Genomic DNA, 19,455 nt, shown 5'->3' with positions numbered 1-19,455 from the left:
ATGTCACAATGGGACCTTTAGAATGTTGACTAAATCCCATGAAAGTGAATGAAGATGGACAAAAAAGGACAAAAAGCTTAATAGTTTAAAAAGTATTAAATATATCAAAAAGTTGTATGCAAGCACACTGGTCCTGACCGCTTTGCACGTTTTAAAGTTTGAATTATGTTTCTAGCTTAAACAGTATAAGAAGTTGCGTTCAAAATAATAATAATACGTTTGACGAAGAAGTGGGGACTCATTTGGAGGGCCAGGGTGAGGTGGTGTGTTTAACCTCCTATATCTCATCAGCTTCACGCCTTACATTTATACAAATACAGCTGTATTGCTCCTTCTTACCTTCCTCATTGGGGATTTGTGTTTTTTGTGTTTGTGTTTGTGTGTGCGTGCGTGCCTGCATGCATGCATGTACTGTATGTGTGCATGTATGTGTGTGTGTGGTGTGTGGTGTGTGTGTGGTGTGTGAGTGGCTCTGTATTTGTTGGATTGTTGTCACTACTTATTAGCACTTGATAATACCTTAATATTACAAATTATTAACTTTTTTTGTTAGACTATGTTTTCCTTGTGATAGGGATGGTATGGGGTTCCTTCCCATAGTGGAGCAGTATGACTCATTGCTGCAGTAGAATACAATATACTTTTAATATGTACAATGTATATGAAATATATACCACCTGATAGTGGAAATAGACATTTAAAACACTCTCATGGACATAGCTGTGTTAGAAATCTTGCTTATAATGCTGTGGAGTTAAATGCTGATCTGTTCCTATTCTCAGATGCTCTTGTGAGAGTGTGTGAGTGGAGGGGAGGGGAGGGCTATGTTAACACTGTACATGACATAACATAATGTACTGTAGGTTTCAAGTTTCAAGTTTTATTAGTCGTATGTACGGGATACACATGGTATACACCATCCAACAAAATAATTACTTGCAGGTTCCTTCTCGACAATGCAACAACAATAAGAAATAAGAAATTATAAGAATTCGAACACAAAGTAAATGGCTCAGTAGAATAGAATAGGTAGGATATAATAGGTAGGTACAGAGAGACAAAGACATAGAGAAAGAGGTGGATTTGATCAAGTGACGTACTTCAGCTCTCAGCAAAAGGTATGTGCGTGTGTCTGTGTGTGTGTGTGAGGGAGAGACAGAGAGAGAGAGAGAGCGAGAGAGAGAGAGAGAGAGAGAGAGAGAGAGAGAGAGAGAGAGAGAGAGAGAGGAGGGAGATAGGGGATCATAGGAGTATGTTCCAGTGCATGTCTTCCCTGGCTCGGGGAAGAAGCACAGTACAGTACAGCATGTAGCCTAGAGGAGGGACAGGCTGGCTCTATCATCACAATGAGTAAGTACACATCTCTTCCTCTCTCTATTTCTTTCTCTTCCTCTCCTCTCCTCAATGTCTCTCCATCTCTTCTGTTTCTATCAGCCTTTCTCCTCATCTTCCCTGTTCTTTATCTTTCATTCTCCTCTCCCCCTCCACATCTCTCTCCCTCCACTTCTCTCTTTCATTCCCTTCACATCTCTATTTATCTGTGAAGCCCCCTAGTCTTTCTGTTTCTCCATCTCTTCTCTGTCTCTTACATCTTATTCTTCCGCTTCCTACTTCATTATTTTCATTGAATCCAAATACCTCATGAATTAAAATGATGGATACTACACTCCTAGAGAAAAGGGTGCTATCTGGAACCCAAAAGAGTTATCCTATGGGGTTCTCCTATGGGAACAGCCGAATAACCCTTTTGGAACCCTTTTTTCCAAGAGTGTATAAGTTGTCCATTTCAGATCAGTTCAGATCAGATCTTAGTTGGTAGTGATTGTTGTGGCTGTGGTCTGTGATCTATGAGTGTATGTACGCCTTGTTGACTGTTAAAGGAGAAACCTGCCTTTACTTAACCACCTGTTTTACAACTACTAAGCAGATGTACCCAGTTTGCATTAGCACCTGCCTGTGTCGTATTGGAAACAGCATAGAGTCATCATCTTTCAAGACGTGTGTGTGTGCCTGCGTGCATGTGTATGCGTGTGTGTATGATGATGATTTTGGCCTCCAGAGGACTTGATTGGCTGATGACTGATACCCTTGTCACCCTGTCTCACCCACCACCACCCCCCAGTAGAGTCGGGGGTCAAAAGCTCTGGTGTGAAGGCTAGAAGACTAATCACAGAGAGGCAGAGGACAGGGGAATGGAGTCCAGGCTAAATATAGCCTGACTGAGATTAACTCCAATTCTGGAGTCTGGGTTTCAGCCAAACGGCAGCCCCGCCACTTGGTTTGGAACAGAACAAGCTACATTGTCAGGAAATTTATTAATTTGTCAAATGTATAGATGGCGCTATGAATGTAAGGGTTGATACTCCGCCAGATCAACATATACATGACAACGGAACATTAACAATGGAGTAATACAACCTTAGATTTGGGGTTATGATAGGGTAAGACGGTTGTAAAAGTGTACAGGGCTTATACTGTAAGTTACAGTGCATTTGGAAAGTATTCAGACCCTTCCCTTTTTCCACATTTTCTTACGTTACAGCCTTATTCTAAAATGGATGAAATAAACATTTTCCTCATCAATCTACACAAAATCCCCATAAGGACAAAGCAAAAACAGGTTTTTAGAAAAGTTTGCAAATTAAAAAAATTGCTATGAGACTCGAAATTGAGCTCAGGTGCATCCTGTTTCCATTGATCATCCTTGTGATGTTTCTACAACTTGATTGGAGTCCACCTGTGGTAAATTCAATTGATTGGACATGATTTGGAAAGGCACACACCTGTCTATATAAGGTCCCACAGTTGACAGTGCATGTCAGAGCAAAAACCAAGCCATGAGGTCGAAGGAAAACTCCAAATCAGGATTGTGTCGTGGCACAGATCTGGGGAAGGGTACCAAAACATTTCTGCAGCATTTAAGGTCCCCAAGAACACAGTGGCCTCCATCATTCTTAAATGGAGGAAGTTTGGAACCACCAAGACTCTTCCTAGAGCTGGCCGCCAGGCCAAACTGAGTAATCGGGGGAGAAGGGCCTTGGTCAGGGAGGGGACCAAGAAGCCGATGGTCACTCTGACAGAGCTCCAGAGTTCCTCTGTGGAGATGGAAGAACCTTCCAAAAGGACAACCATCTCTGCAGCACTCCACCAATCAGGCCTTTATGGTAGAGTGGCCAGACGGAAGCCACTCACCTAAATGACTCTCAGACCATGAGAAACAAAATTCTCTGGTCTGATGAAACCTAGATTGAACTCTTTGGCCTGAATGCCAAGCGCCACGTCTGGAGAAAACCTGGCACCATCCCTACGGTGAAGCATGGTGATGGCAGCATCATGCTGTGGGGATGTTTTTCAGCGGTAGGGACTGGGAGACTAGTCAGGATCGAGGCAAAGATTAACGGAGCAAAGTACAGAGAGATCCTTGATGAAAACCTGCTCTAGAGTGCTCAGGACCTCAGACTGGGGCGAAGGTTCACTTTCCAACAGGACAACGACCCTAAGCACACAGCCAAGACAAGAGTGGCTTGGGGACAAGTCTCTGAATGTCTTTGAGTGGCCCAGCCAGAGCCCGGACTTGAACCCGATCGAACATCACTGGAGAGACCTGGATATAGCTGTGCAGCGACGCTCCCCATCCAACCTGACAGAGCTTGAGAGGATCTGTAGAGAAGAATGGGAGAAACTCCCCAAATACAGGTGTGCCAAGCTTGTAGCGTCATACCCAAGAAGACTCAAGGCTGTAATCACTGCCAAAGGTGCTTCAGCAAAGTACTGAGTAAAGGGTCTGAATACTTATGTAAATGTGATATTTCAGTTTATCTTTTTTTATAAATGTGCAAGAATTGTCTTTTTTTTTTTTTTTTTTCATTTTGGGTTATTGTGTGTAGATTGATGAGGGGAAAAAACAGTTTCATCCTTTTTAGAATAAGGTTGTAATGTAACAAAATGTGGAAAAAGTGAAGGGGTCTGAATACTTTCCGAATGCACTGTATATTCTTCAAGATGAATGAAATTGAAAGTGATAGGGAGAGAGGGAGTAAGAGAAAAACGTGATGTCTATGGTTTAAACACAAACCAACACGAACAAGAAACCACAAACACAAAGTGAAAGACAGACAGTTAAATATGGCTCCCAATCAGAGACAACCAGCTGACACTCGTTGCCTCTGATTGGGAGTCACTCAGGCCAACATAGATAGACAACGACTAGAACCTAAACAAAATAAACACCCTGGCTCAACATACGAGAGTCCCCAGAGCCAGGGCGTGACAATAGTGAAGACATCAAAACTATGAAATAACACATATGGAATCATGTAGTAACCAAAAAAGTGTTAAACAAATCAAAATATATTTGAGATTTGAGATTCTTCAAATAGCCACCCTTTGCCTTGATGACAGCTTTGCACACTCTTGGCATTCTCTCAACCAGCTTCACCTGGAATGCTTTCCCAACAGTCTTGAAGGAGTTCCCACATATGCTGAGCACTTGTTGGCTGCTTTTCCTTCACTCTGAGGTCCGACTCATCCCAAACCATCTCAATTTGGTTGAGGTCGGGGGATTGTGGAGGCCAGGTCATCTGATGCAGCACTCCATCACTCTCCTTCTTGGTAAAATAGCCCTTACACAGCATGGAAGTGTGTTTGGTCATTGTCCTGTTGAAAACCAAATGATAGTCCCACTAAGCCCAAACCAGATGGGAAGGCGTATCGTTGCAGAATTTTGTGGTAGCCATGCTGGTTACAGTGCCTTGCAAAAGTATTCATCCCCCTTGGTGTTTTTCCTATTTTGTTGCATTACAACCTGTAATTTAAATGGATTTTTATTTGGATTTCATGTAATGTACATACACAAAATAGTCCAAATTGGTGAAGTGATATGAAAAAAGTTACTTGTTTCAAAAAATTCAAAAAAATTAATAACGGAAAAGTGGTGCGTGCATATGTATTCACTCCCTTTGCTATGAAGCCCCTAAATAAGATCTGGTGTGGCCAATTACCTTCATAAGTCACATAATTAGTTAAATAAAGTTCACCTGTGTGGAATCTAAGTGTCACATGATCTCAGTATATATACACCTGTTCTGAAAGGCCCCAGAGTCTGCAACACCACTAAGCAAGGGGCACCACCAAGCAAGCGGCACCATGAAGACCAAGGAGCTCTGCAAACAGGTCAGGGACAAGGTTGTGGAGAAGTACAGATCAGGGTTGGGTTATAAAAAAATATAAAAAACTTTGAACATCCCACGGAGTACCATTAAATCCATGATTTAAAAAAATGGAAAGAATATGGCACCACAACAAACGTACCAAGAGAGGGCCAACCACCAAAACGCCCGGACCAGGCAAGGAGGGCATTAATCAGAGAGGCAACAAATAGACCAAAGATAACCCTGAAGGAGCTGCAAAGCTCCACAGCGGAGATTGGAGTACCTGTCCATAGGACCACTTTAAGCCGTACACTCCACAGAGCTGGGCTTTACGGAAGGGTGGCCAGAAAAAAGCCATTGCTTTAAGAAAAAAATAAGCAAACACGTTTGGTGTTTGCCAAAAGGCATGTGGGAGACTCCCCAAACATATGGAAGAAGGTACTCTGGTCAGATGAGACAAAAATTGAGCTTTTTGGCCATCAAGGAAAATGCTATGTCTGGCGCAAACCCAACACCTTTCATCACCCCGAGAACACCATCCCCACAGTGAAGCATGGTGGTGGCAGCATCATGCTATGGGGATGTTTTTCATCGGCAGGGACTGGGAAACTGGTCAGAATTGAAGGAATGATGGATGGCGCTAAATACAGGGAAATTCTTGAGGGAAACCTGTTTCAGCCTTCCAGAGATTTGAGACTGGGACGGAGGTTCACCTTCCAGCAGGACAATAACCCTAAGCATACTGCTAAAGCAACACTCGAGTGGTTTAAGGGGAAACATTTAAATGTCTTGGAATGGCCTAGTCAAAGCCCAGACCTCAATCCATTTGAGAATCTGTGGTATGACTTAAAGATCGCTGTACACCAGTGGAACCCATCCAACTTCAAGGAGTTGGAGCAGTTTTGCCTTGAAGAATGGGCAGAAATCCCAGTGCTAGATGTGCCAAGCTTATAGAGACATACCCCAAGAGACTTGCAGATGTAATTACTGTAAAAGGTGGCTCTACAAAGTATTGACTTTAGGGGGGTGAATAGTTATGCACGCTCAAGTTTTCTTGTTTGTGGTAGGCATGTTGTGTAAATCAAATGATACAAACCCCCCAAAAATCAATTTTATTTCCAGGTTGTAAGGCAACAAAACAGGAAAAAATGCCAAGGGGGGTGAATACTTTCGCAAGCCACTGTCAGTGTGCCTTGAATTCTAAATAAATCACAGACAGTGTCACCAGCAAAGCACCCCCACACCATAACACCTCCTCCTCCATGCTTTACGGTGGGAAATACACATGCGGAGATCATCCGTTCACCCACACCGCATCTCACAAAGACAGAGCGTCTGGAACCAAAAATCTCCAATTTGGACTCTAGACCAAAGGACAAATTTCCACCGGTCTAATGTCCATTGCTCGTGTTTCTTGGCGCAAGCAAGTCTCTTGTTCGTATTGGTGTCCTTTAGTAGTGGTTTCTTGCAGAAATTCGACCATGAAGGCCTGATTCACACAGTCTCCTCTGAATAGTTGATGTTGAGATGTGTCTCCCGGAACCTTCACCCAACCCCTGCCTGGTTGTCGGCGGCTGCCGAGCCATCATTGGATCTGCCACTTCACCTCCACCAACTCATCTCCGCCACCCGCTCTGTCCCCTGGATTATTCTGCATCGTTTTTTTGAATCTGTTAATAAATACTCACCTTCGTTCAACTCACCTTGTCCTGGTCTGCTTCTGGGTTCTGGCTTAGAAAACCGTGACAGTCTGTTACTTGAACTCTGTGAAGCATTTATTTGGGCTGCAATTTCTGAGGCTGGTAACTCTAATGAACTTATCCTCTGAAGAATAGGTAACTCTGGGTCTTCCATTCCTGTGGCGGTCCTCATGAGAGCCAGTTTCATTATAGCGCTTGATGGTTTTTGCGACTGCACTTGAAGAAACGTTCACATTTCTTGAAATGTTCCGTATTGACTGACCTTCTTGTCTTAAAGTAATGATGGACTGTCATTTCTCTTGGCTTATTTGAGCTGTTCTTGCCATAATATGGACTTGGACTTTTACCAAATAGGGCTATCTTCTTGTCACAACACAACTGATTGGCTCAAACACATTAAGAAGGAAAGAAATTCCACAAATTAACTTTTAAGAAGGCACACCTGTTAATTCAAATGCATTCCAGGTGACTACCTCATGAAGCTGGTTGAGAGAATGCCAAGAGTGTGCAAAGCTGTCATCAAGGCAAAGGGTGGCTATTTGAAGAATCTCAAATATAAAATATATTTTGATTTGTTTAACACTTTTTTGGTTAATACATGAATCCATATGTGTTATTTCATAGTTTTGATGTCTTCACTAGTATTCTACAATGTAGAAAATAGTAAAAATAAATAAAAACTCTTGAATGAGTAGGTGTTCTAAAACTTTTGACAGGTAGTGTACATACTGCAGGAACGCATGCACACACAGACACACACACACACACACACACACTGTTAATACTAATTCATGCCCACACACACACACACTATTGGCAACACTAATTGAAACGTTAATGTTTGCTGTGCCTGCAGTCTAAACTTGTAGCGTTTGCAGTAAAGACCAATGTGAGTTACTGTGGAGCTCTAGATGGCGACTGTCCTGTTGAAGGAGCTGCAATCAACTTCGAAGCCAAAGATTTCCTACACATTAAGGAGGTGAGGAACACTCCTCAAAAGGGGAGAACACACCTCTTACGTTCTCCCCACTTCATCTCACTCCTCTTCCGGGCTCCACTCTTCTTCTCACTCCTCTTCCGTTCTCACCTCATCATCTCACTCCTCTTCCTCTCTCCCTTCTTCCGCTCACTCTTTGTCCTCTCACTCCTCTTCCTCTCTCCCTTCTTCCGCTCACTCCTCGTCCTCTCACTCCTCTTCCTCTCTCCCTTCTTCCGCTCACTCCTTGTCCTCTCACTCCTCTTCCTCTCTCCCTTCATCCGCTCACTCCTCGTCCTCTCACTCCTCTTCCTCTCTCCCTTCATCCGCTCACTCCTTGTCCTCTCACTCCTCTTCCTCTCTCCCTTCATCCGCTCACTCCTCGTCCTCTCACTCCTCTTCCTCTCTCCCTTCTTCCGCTCACTCCTTGTCCTCTCACTCCTCTTCCTCTCTCCCTTCTTCCGCTCACTCCTCATCCTCTCACTCCTCTTCCTCTCTCCCTTCTTCCGCTCACTCCTCGTCCTCTCACTCCTCTTCCTCTCTCCCTTCATCCGCTCACTCCTCGTCCTCTCACTCCTCTTCCTCTCTCCCTTCTTCCGCTCACTCCTCGTCCTCTCACTCCTCTTCCTCTCTCCCTTCATCCGCTCACTCCTCTTCCTCTCACTCCTCTTCCTCTCTCCCTTCTTCCGCTCACTCCTCGTCCTCTCACTCCTCTTCCTCTCTCCCTTCATCCGCTCACTCCTTGTCCTCTCACTCCTCTTCCTCTCTCCCTTCATCCGCTCACTCCTCGTCCTCTCACTCCTCTTCCTCTCTCCCTTCTTCCGCTCACTCCTCTTCCTCTCACTCCTCTTCCTCTCTCCCTTCTTCCGCTCACTCCTCTTCCTCTCACTCCTCTTCCTCTCTCCCTTCTTCCGCTCACTCCTTGTCCTCTCACTCCTCTTCCTCTCTCCCTTCATCCGCTCACTCCTCGTCCTCTCACTCCTCTTCCTCTCTCCCTTCTTCCGCTCACTCCTTGTCCTCTCACTCCTCTTCCTCTCTCCCTTCATCCGCTCACTCCTCGTCCTCTCACTCCTCTTCCTCTCTCCCTTCTTCCGCTCACTCCTTGTCCTCTCACTCCTCTTCCTCTCTCCCTTCATCCGCTCACTCCTTGTCCTCTCACTCCTCTTCCTCTCTCCCTTCATCCGCTCACTCCTCGTCCTCTCACTCCTCTTCCTCTCTCCCTTCATCCGCTCACTCCTCATCCTCTCACTCCTCCTCCTCTCTCCCTTCATCCGCTCACTCCTCGTCCTCTCACTCCTCTTCCTCTCTCCCTTCTTCCGCTCACTCCTTGTCCTCTCACTCCTCTTCCTCTCTCCCTTCATCCACTCACTCCTTGTCCTCTCACTCCTCTTCCTCTCTCCCTTCATCCGCTCACTCCTCGTCCTCTCACTCCTCTTCCTCTCTCCCTTCATCCGCTCACTCCTCATCCTCTCACTCCTCCTCCTCTCTCCCTTCTTCCGCTCACTCCTTGTCCTCTCACTCCTCTTCCTCTCTCCCTTCATCCGCTCACTCCTCGTCCTCTCACTCCTCTTCCTCTCTCCCTTCTTCCGCTCACTCCTTGTCCTCTCACTCCTCTTCCTCTCTCCCTTCATCCGCTCACTCCTCGTCCTCTCACTCCTCTTCCTCTCTCCCTTCTTCCGCTCACTCCTTGTCCTCTCACTCCTCTTCCTCTCTCCCTTCATCCGCTCACTCCTCGTCCTCTCACTCCTCTTCCTCTCTCCCTTCTTCCGCTCACTCCTCGTCCTCTCACTCCTCTTCCTCTCTCCCTTCATCCGCTCACTCCTTGTCCTCTCACTCCTCTTCCTCTCTCCCTTCATCCGCTCACTCCTTGTCCTCTCACTCCTCTTCCTCTCTCCCTTCATCCGCTCACTCCTCGTCCTCTCACTCCTCTTCCTCTCTCCCTTCTTCCGCTCACTCCTCTTCCTCTCTCCCTTCATCCGCTCACTCCTTGTCCTCTCACTCCTCTTCCTCTCTCCCTTCATCCGCTCACTCCTTGTCCTCTCACTCCTCTTCCTCTCTCCCTTCATCCGCTCACTCCTCGTCCTCTCACTCCTCTTCCTCTCTCCCTTCTTCCGCTCACTCCTTGTCCTCTCACTCCTCTTCCTCTCTCCCTTCATCCGCTCACTCCTCGTCCTCTCACTCCTCTTCCTCTCTCCCTTCTTCCGCTCACTCCTTGTCCTCTCACTCCTCTTCCTCTCTCCCTTCATCCGCTCACTCCTCGTCCTCTCACTCCTCTTCCTCTCTCCCTTCTTCCGCTCACTCCTCGTCCTCTCACTCCTCTTCCTCTCTCCCTTCATCCGCTCACTCCTTGTCCTCTCACTCCTCTTCCTCTCTCCCTTCATCCGCTCACTCCTTGTCCTCTCACTCCTCTTCCTCTCTCCCTTCATCCGCTCACTCCTCGTCCTCTCACTCCTCTTCCTCTCTCCCTTCTTCCGCTCACTCCTTGTCCTCTCACTCCTCTTCCTCTCTCCCTTCATCCGCTCACTCCTTGTCCTCTCACTCCTCTTCCTCTCTCCCTTCATCCGCTCACTCCTTGTCCTCTCACTCCTCTTCCTCTCTCCCTTCATCCGCTCACTCCTCGTCCTCTCACTCCTCTTCCTCTCTCCCTTCTTCCGCTCACTCCTTGTCCTCTCACTTCTCTTCCTCTCTCCCTTCATCCGCTCACTCCTCGTCCTCTCACTCCTCTTCCTCTCTCCCTTCTTCCGCTCACTCCTTGTCCTCTCACTCCTCTTCCTCTCTCCCTTCATCCGCTCACTCCTCGTCCTCTCACTCCTCTTCCTCTCTCCCTTCTTACGCTCACTCCTTGTCCTCTCACTCCTCTTCCTCTCTCCCTTCATCCGCTCACTCCTTGTCCTCTCACTCCTCTTCCTCTCTCCCTTCATCCTCTCACTCCTCTTCCTCTCTCCCCTCATCATCTCACTCATCTTCCTCTCACTCCTCTTCCTGTCACTCCTGATGTGTTTCATGGTGTAATGTTGAGTTATGTTGTATTGTAACAGAAGTACAATAATGACTGGTGGATTGGTCATCTGGTGAAGGAGGGGGCAGACATCACCTTCATCCCCAGCCCTCTACGCCTGGAAGCTATGAGACTCAAACACGTGCAGAAACAAAGGTGAACCAAAACTAACACTAAAGTTACATTATACACAATTCTTGCCACAAATGTTGTGTTCATACGATGTCCTGATGTTTGTAAGAATTTGGGACATCTAGGGAATATCGGGGGCACAATGTAATATTGTATTGTGTCCTCACACTAACATTGAACTGGCCTTCTTTACACTTAAGCCTTAACATCATAACCATAACAGTAACCTTAAACCCCAACTATGACCCAGGCTGTAACCCCTGACCTTTGTTCTGATTTGTCTGTTGTCAAAGATTGTCTATTATATTGACAAGATAGTCAAGTGACTGCTCTAACAATGGAAATACATGTCCTCAAAGATGAAAGGCAGGCAGCAGGAGGTGAGATCAGGTAAACTCAAATCAAATTGTATTTGTAATGCTTCATAAACAACAGGTGTAGAATAACAGTGAAATGCTTACTTACGGGCCCTTCCCTACAATGCAGAGAGAAACATTTTTAAATAATAGAAAGATAATAACATGAATAAATACACAATGAGTAACGATAACTTGGCTATATACACAGGGTACCAGTACCGAGTCGGTGTGCAGGGGTATGAGGGAATTGAGGTAGATATGTAAATACAGTTAGAGGTAAAGTGACTAGACAACAGGATAGATAATAAGCAGCAGTAGCGTATGTGATGAGTCAAAAGAGTGCAAAGGGGGGTCAATGCAGATAGTCCGGGTAGCTATTTGGTTAACTATTTCGCAGTCTTATGGCTTGGGGGTAGAAGCTGTTCAGGGTCCGGTTGGTTCCAGACTTGGTGCAACGTTACTGCTTGCCGTGCGGTAGCAGAGAGAACAGTCTATGAGAGAAGCTGGAGTCTTTGACAATTTTGACACGAGCGTCTACTTATATCAGTGCATTCGTTACCACGTAAACATTAGAAAACTTCTATTCAATCAAATAAGCCTCAAATAGCAAATTAGCAATTACATTTTTTGTTGACCAAATTCAACACTCTCTCATTGACCTCCATACAAAAATGCCTTACTTCGTGGGCTTATATTCGTGGACAGATTTTGGGCAGAGTAAATAACACCTCTCGCTTCGCCTCTTCCTCTCTGCTGTTGTGCAGGAAAACAGGGGGGAACTCTTCCTCTAGTTTGGGTGACATGGTGTCTGGGAGCTGGAGGACCACGTCACCATCTGGTGGTAAGTAGAAGTATTACAACATCAGACCTTTTCCACAGGAATGTAATATTGTATTATCACCTCAATCTTGATCTTTCTTCTCACTCACTGATATAATGTCTTATGTCACTGATTGTAATTCTCTTGTTTTCAAAAGACAAACAGAAGCAAATGCAGGTAGATTTTTATCATGTAGTCTTCTCTGATACAAGCATGAACCTGCCTTACATGGTGTGATTTTTAACCAATTATAGGAACTTCTAGCTTTGATTGACACTCTCTCTTTCTCTTGGTATCTGGCTCTTCTTTAATACAGGAACACATTCCTCCATATGACGTGGTCCCATCTATGCGGCCGGTGGTCTTAGTAGGACCGTCACTGAAGGGCTATGAGGTAAACGTCTCTCTCTCTGGCTCCCTTCCAGTAAGGCCTAAAACAGTGTTTCTCTACCAGGGGCAGACAAACTATGGTCCTTCTTCCTTGGGGGACCGAATTACACCTGAGATTTGACTAAATGGGTGTCAGCTAAGCTAACCATCTGAGGTAACGGTTGGTTGAGAAACACTTTCCTAAAACCAGTTAGGGGCAACCTCTAGTCTGCTCCAACTAGTGATACGGATTCACATTCACATTTCTCTCTCTGCTCCACAGCTGAATAATATCTAATTCAGACAGTGGAATTAACACCAAACATGGCTAATTCATTGATCTATATTTAGCTGCTGTGTGATGTTTATTTGATCTAGGGTTCAAATTCAATACATTTCAAAGTATGCTTATTTAGGGAAGAGGATTTCTCACATACACTTGTTTATTGTTTTGCCAAGTATGCATGTTGAAGCTGGAGGCTTAGAGTTAGAGATACTGGGGTAAAGTTGTATGTTTTTTACCCTAATGCTTAGCTAGTTTCTTTGACAATGATATGTGTGTATCCAAGACCTTTCTCTCTCTTTCTCTCTCTTTATCTTTCTCTACCCTCTCTCAGGTGACAGATATGATGCAGAAAGCTCCGTTTGACTTCCTGAAACACAGGTTTGATGGAAGGTTAGTATAGACAGGCATCATGATTAACCTACAGCTGCTCATTAATGTAGTTAGTTGTTTACTTCTCTATTTTATGTACATCTATGACAAAAGTGTTCTTTTGTTTGCTTGCTCTCTGTTTGATCCCTTTCTGAATCTTCATCACATTTACCACTGTGGTCTTCTATCTGTAGTGTCTATAAGCAGCGTATTTGTGTTATTTTCTGTGTGTTTATCATGTTTCGTTTTGGACGCCTGCAGAATCTCCATTACACGCATCACGGCAGACCTTTCTCTAGCCAAGAGATCTGTCCTCAACAAGAGGCCCATCATGGAGAGATCCAATACTCGCTCCAGCCTGGGTGAGTACTCACGCATGCACACACACACGCACACACACACACATTCACTTTAACATACACATTTGCTCATGTTAACACTATTACGAAATGTGTTAAGCGGCCAGAGTGCATGGATAGATCTCAAGGTCAGGTACAGTAATGTTATGCATCTCTCTCCCCTACAGCTGAGGTCCAGAGTGAGATAGAGAGGATATTTGAGCTGGCCAAAACCCTGCAGCTGGTGGTTCTGGATGCAGACACCATCAACCACCCGGCCCAGCTAGCCAAGACTTCCCTGGCCCCAATCATCGTTTACGTCAAAGTTTCCTCACCAAAGATACATAGACACAATCAGTCACCTCATACGTGTCCTGCAGATGTAGTGTAAGTGGGCCTCATTGAGGATATATGAAGATATATTTTCATATTTTGAATTTGTCTTCTTTATTAAGCCTTTATAAAGCTACCTTCTCCCTCTATCTCCCTCTCTCCCTGTCTCTCCTCCCCACTCTCTCTCAGGTGCTCCAGAAGCTGATCAAGTCCCGGGGGAAGTCTCAGAGCAAACACCTGAACGTGCAGATGATGGCTGGGGACAAGCTGTCTCAATGCCCCCCTGTAAGTGGACACATTTTAAGTTTTAGTCATTTATCAGACGCTCTTATCCAGAGCAAGTTACAGAAGCAATTAGTGTTAAGTGCCTTGCTCAAGGGGAACATCGACAGATTTGTACCTTTTGGTTACTGGCCCAACGCTCTTAACCGCTAGGCTACCTGCTGCCCCACCATACAGTACTATTCACCATTACAACCCAACCAACTGTCTGACTTTGTTTACCCTCCCACTGTTCCCTCATAGGAGATGTTTGATGTAATTCTGGATGAGAACCAATTGGAGGATGCATGTCAGCACTTGGCTGAATACCTAGAAGTCTACTGGCGTGCCACTCATCTTCCCGGCACCACCCCTATCAACGTGCTATTGGAGCAGAACCTCATGATCCCGCCCTCATCCATCTCTAGCCTACAGGTGAGATGCTTCCATATGGATGGAGGGTTAAGGTGGAGAGGAACAGAGATAGTTGGAGAGGGGAGAATGGAAAGAGGACAGATTATGGGATAGTGAGGAGTTTCTTTAGAGGAGGGGGGTCTTTATGTGGTTGTTGTGTTGCATCTGTCCTTACCAGCTCTTACAGTACTATGCCAGATTCCCCCTCTCCCCTCCCATGTCTGTCTGTCCATCTGTCTGTCCATCCATCCTCTCACTCATCCCTGCTTAACGTTTTTGCAGTTTTCTGAAACACAGGAATTAATTGAATGAGCGCTTACCAAACGGGGTGAGTAGGAGGGTTTCTGTATGTGCATTACTTCTCCCCTGCCCTCCTTAACCCCACCACCCCACCACCCTACACCAACCACACTTGGTGGAATAAGATCAACCAATGTGTCTTATTTCCCTCTCACACAATAAACTCTCCTCCACACACAAAAGTCATTAATACCTAAGGTATCTAGACTCCGTCCCATCTCTTATCCACCTGCCACCTCCAAGCCCCTGCATATTTGTTTGACACTGTGCTACAAGCTTCAAGGATTCTATGATGAAATCCGCAAAGCAGCCACAGGTTCAGGGCTTGACAGGGTAACATGCTAGGTAACATGCTATATTAAACAAAGTGTAATAATAAGAATGTCATAATGTCTGATAAATGGCATATATGTTATAATGCACACAGTGGATGTATTAGATGTCTGCTGTAAACAAATGGACCTGTTCCATGACCAGACTCATGCTTTTTGAATGGCACACCCTCTCACGCTGACACAGAATGCTACACTGAATGAAACCTTTGGCTTGCGTTAAAAAAATGGAAGTACGTCTAAACAATTCATAAACAATTTAATTGTTGAGCGGTGACCCGATCCTGCAGGTTCATGCTCTACAACATTTGCAGAGTACGACCCTACCTTACACAGAAAGCGGCACAGGTCCTAATCCAGGCACTTGTCATCTCCCGTCTGGATTACTGCAACTCGCTGTTGGCTGGGCTCCCTGCCTGTGCCATTAAACCCCTACAACTTATCCAGAATGCTGCAGCCCGTCTGGTGTTCAACCTTCCCAAGTTCTCTCATGTCACCCCGCTCCTCCACACACTCCACTGGCTTCCAGTTGAGGCTTGCATCTACGACAAGATCATGGTGCTTGCCTATGGAGCTGAGAGGGGAACGGCACCTCCTTACCTTCAGGCTCTGATCAGACCCTACACCCAAACGAGGGCACTACGTTCATCCACCTCTGGCCTGCTAGCCCCCTACCTCTACGGAAGCACAGTTCCCGCTCAGCCCAGTCAAAGCTATTCGCTGCTCTGGCACCCCAATGGTGGAACAAGCTCCCCCACGACGCCAGGACAGCGGAGTCACTGACCACCTTCCGGAGACACTTGAAACCCTACCTCTTTAAGGAATACCTGGAATAGTATAAAGTAATCCTTCTTCCCCCACCCCCCATTAAAAAAAATAAAACAAAGTGGTTGTCCCACTAGCTATCATAAGTTGAATACACCAATTTGTAAGTCGCTCTGGATAAGAGCGTCTGCTAAATGATGTAAATGTTGAGATTGCTCCAGTTTAAAGTATATTGTTAAGAGGTGTGTTCAAGGTGATTGGTTCAGAACATAAAAATGTCAATGCAAAACATGCCACTAATTTAAGAGACTGTATTAACACTGTAATACCATGGAATCCTTGTAACTGTTCCACTGTCATTAGTGGTATTTCCTTTGTGTAGAGTATTATCATCTGTCTGTTAGTCTTATGTTTGCTGCGCCCACCAGTTGTAGCTTCTTTGGTGTGATGAGGATAATAATAGACGAGGAGGCTACTTTTGGAAGCTGCCCCGGATACTGTGATGGAGCTCTCATTTAATCTCGCCCCCCCCTCTCTCCAACAACAAACCCCAGACCCAGAATAAGAACCAGCCTCCAGTGCAGCATGGCGGTGTGGGGGTGGAGGGTGAGGAGGAGGTAGGGGAGGAGGCCCACTCCACCCTGGAGCAGGACAGCCTGATGCCGTCTGAAGAGGGCAGTGACTCCCTGTCCCGCGGCCTCAGGGAGGGCCCACCCCGGAGGGCCCACCCCTCCGGGGGGGTGAGGAGGACAAGGAGGAGGAAGAGCTGGTGGAGGAATTAGAAGAGGAACTAGATGAGGAGGAGGAGGATGAGTTCGAGTCTCCCTGCCACGCCCAAACTTACAGGGACAGGTACCCCCCTCACCGCGGGCACCCCGGGGGCGTCCACAGCGCCAACGGGCATGAGTCACAGGACCGGCTGCTCCAGCGTGAAGCCCAGCAGGGGCACAACCAGCGCAACAACCGCCACCGCAGCCGCCCCTGGCTCCGAGACAACTACTGACATCTCTAATGTACCCCTGGCCCAGAGACAACTACTGTCATCTCTAATGTACCCCTGGCCCCCAGACAACTACTGTCATCTCTAATGTACCCCTGGCCCAGAGACAACTACTGTCATCTCTAATGCACCCCTGGCCCCCAGACAACTACTGTCATCTCTAATGCACCCCTGGCCCCCAGACAACTACTGTCATCTCTAATGCACCCCTGGCCCCCAGACAACTACTGTCATCTCTAATGTACCCCTGGCCCAGAGACAACTACTGTCATCTCTAATGTACCCCTGGCCCAGAGACAACTACTGTCATCTCTAATGCACCCCTGGCCCCCAGACAACTACTGTCATCTCTAATGCACCCCTGGCCCCCAGACAACTACTGTCATCTCTAATGTACCCCTGGCCCCCAGACAACTACTGTCATCTCTAATGTACCCCTGGCCCCCAGACAACTAGCTATACTCAAACTACAATACTACCTAAGACACAATAATATACACAACTTTGGCCACAAGACACCCACTTATACACAGCACGTGTGCTCTATGTCCCCCCACCACTCACCCCTCACTACGGAAACAATGGAGTTTCAATTGGCCTCATAACAATTACTGCTGTGTACATTGCCACCTTCTACAATCACACACTTCCAGGCTTCCGGTTTCACTAATTCTGATTAGCTGGGGTCATGTTAATCAGATAAAGGCTATACATCAACAGGGCTAATCACCTCTACAATGGAAAGCCAGTAGCAGGTTATAACTACTGGCTGTAGGTCAAGTCAAACCTTAAGCTGCTTCACGCAAGGTTTCTCTATTGTAGGACAATACATTTACTGGCCTTAAATCCCTAAGACATTTATGTATCTTTATTATTGCATGTATGCATATGATTATTGTAGGACTATTTGCACGTTATGGTCAGAACAGGAACCATAGGCTCTTTCTGAATAAACAAAAGTAGGAACGTCTACTTTTTAGTAACCTGCAATGGGAAATAATAATGCATCCGAATGTAATGTACATATTGAATGGGAACCTGGTTATAATAAGTATAATTGATTATTATTATTGAATTTCGTCAGTATGGACTTGTTCTTCGTTTCAGAGAAATGTTGCCATGTTTTTTAACGGTAGTGTGTATATATATATACTACCGTTCAAAAGTTTTAGAACACCTACTCATTCAAGGGTTTTTCTTTATTTTTACTATTTTCTACATTGTAAAATAATAGTGAAGACATGATGACAGCTTGATGACAGCTTTGCACACTCTTGCCATTCTCTCAACCAGCTTCACCTGGAATGCTTTTCCAACAGTCTTGAAGGAGTTCCCACATATGCTGAGCATTGGTTGGATGCTTTTCCTTCACTCTTCGGTCCAACTCATCCCACACCATCTCAACTGGATTGAGGTCGGGTGATTGTGGAGGCCATGTCATCTGATGCAGCCCTCCATCACTCTCCTTCTTGGTCAAATAGGTCTTACACAGCCTGGAGGTGTGTTGGGTCATTATCCTGTTGAAAAACAAATGATAGTCCCACTAAGCACAAACCAGATGGAATGCTGTGGTAGCCATGCTGGTTAGTGTGCCTTGAATTCTAAATAAATCCCAGACAGTGTCACCAGCAAAGCACCCCCTCACCATCACACCTCCTCCTCTATGCTTCATGATGGGAACCACACATGCGGGGATCATCCATTCACCTACTCTGCGTCTCACAAAGACACAGCGGTTGGAACCAAAAATCTCAAAATTGGACTCATCAGACCAAAGGTCAGATTTCCACCAGTCTAATATCCATTGCTCGTGTTTCTTGGCCCAAGCAAGTCTCTTCTTATTATTGGTGTCCTTTAGTAGTAGTTTCTTTGCAGCAATTCGACCATGAAGGCCTGATTCCCACGGTCTCCTCTGAACAGTTGATATTGAGATGTGTCTGTGTCATGAACCCTGCGTCCTGAGTCGGTTCCTGCCTGTGTTGCCGTTTTTCTGCTCTGAATCTCCTGTTTCCTGAAGGTTCTTGAACGCTCCCTGCCTGGTTGCCGGGCGACGTTGCTAGGCGGGAGATCTCCCGATTACCCGCACCTGCATCTCATCAGCTATCTGCACACCTGGTCCTGATCATCACCCTTCATAAGCTCTGACCTGACATCCATTCCCTGCCGGATCGTTAGCCATGAACAGTATGTTTGTCAGCGTATCAGCCTCTGAGTTACTAGCGTTAGTTTTGTTGTTTTGCACCTTGTTGGCTTGCCGTGTACTTACCTCCGTTTGTTTCTATCTACAGTCAATCTCCCGGAACCTTCACCCAACCCCTGCCTGGTTGTCGGCGGCTGCCGAGCCATCATTGGATCTGCCACTTCACCTCCACCAACTCATCTCCGCCACCCGCTCTGTCCCCTGGATTATTCTGCATCGTTTTTTTGAATCTGTTAATAAATACTCACCTTCGTTCAACTCACCTTGTCCTGGTCTGCTTCTGGGTTCTGGCTTAGAAAACCGTGACAGTCTGTTACTTGAACTCTGTGAAGCATTTATTTGGGCTGCAATTT

General features: G+C 46.0%; 1 pseudogene across 1 annotated transcript in view; it reads left to right on the top strand.

Annotated features, from left to right (window-relative positions):
- The window catches only part of LOC311149540 (voltage-dependent L-type calcium channel subunit beta-3-like), a 28,248-nt pseudogene extending 11,343 nt beyond the window's left edge, over positions 1 to 16,905 (top strand). Inside the window, exons 3-13 of the transcript in view lie at positions 7,707 to 7,829; positions 10,865 to 10,980; positions 12,080 to 12,156; positions 12,293 to 12,312; positions 12,452 to 12,529; positions 13,122 to 13,180; positions 13,421 to 13,521; positions 13,686 to 13,837; positions 14,020 to 14,115; positions 14,356 to 14,526; positions 16,457 to 16,905. The product of the transcript in view is annotated as a voltage-dependent L-type calcium channel subunit beta-3-like (transcript). The remainder of the gene's footprint in view (positions 1 to 7,706; positions 7,830 to 10,864; positions 10,981 to 12,079; positions 12,157 to 12,292; positions 12,313 to 12,451; positions 12,530 to 13,121; positions 13,181 to 13,420; positions 13,522 to 13,685; positions 13,838 to 14,019; positions 14,116 to 14,355; positions 14,527 to 16,456) is intronic.
- Positions 16,906 to 19,455: the final 2,550 nt, after the last annotated feature.

Source organism: Coregonus lavaretus (assembly GCF_964263955.1).
Source record: "Coregonus lavaretus genome assembly, chromosome: 22".
In the NCBI taxonomy this organism is placed as follows: domain Eukaryota; kingdom Metazoa; phylum Chordata; class Actinopteri; order Salmoniformes; family Salmonidae; genus Coregonus; species Coregonus lavaretus.
The sequence above is the reverse complement of the archived record's forward strand: the minus strand, read 5'-3'. Positions and strand labels throughout refer to the sequence as shown.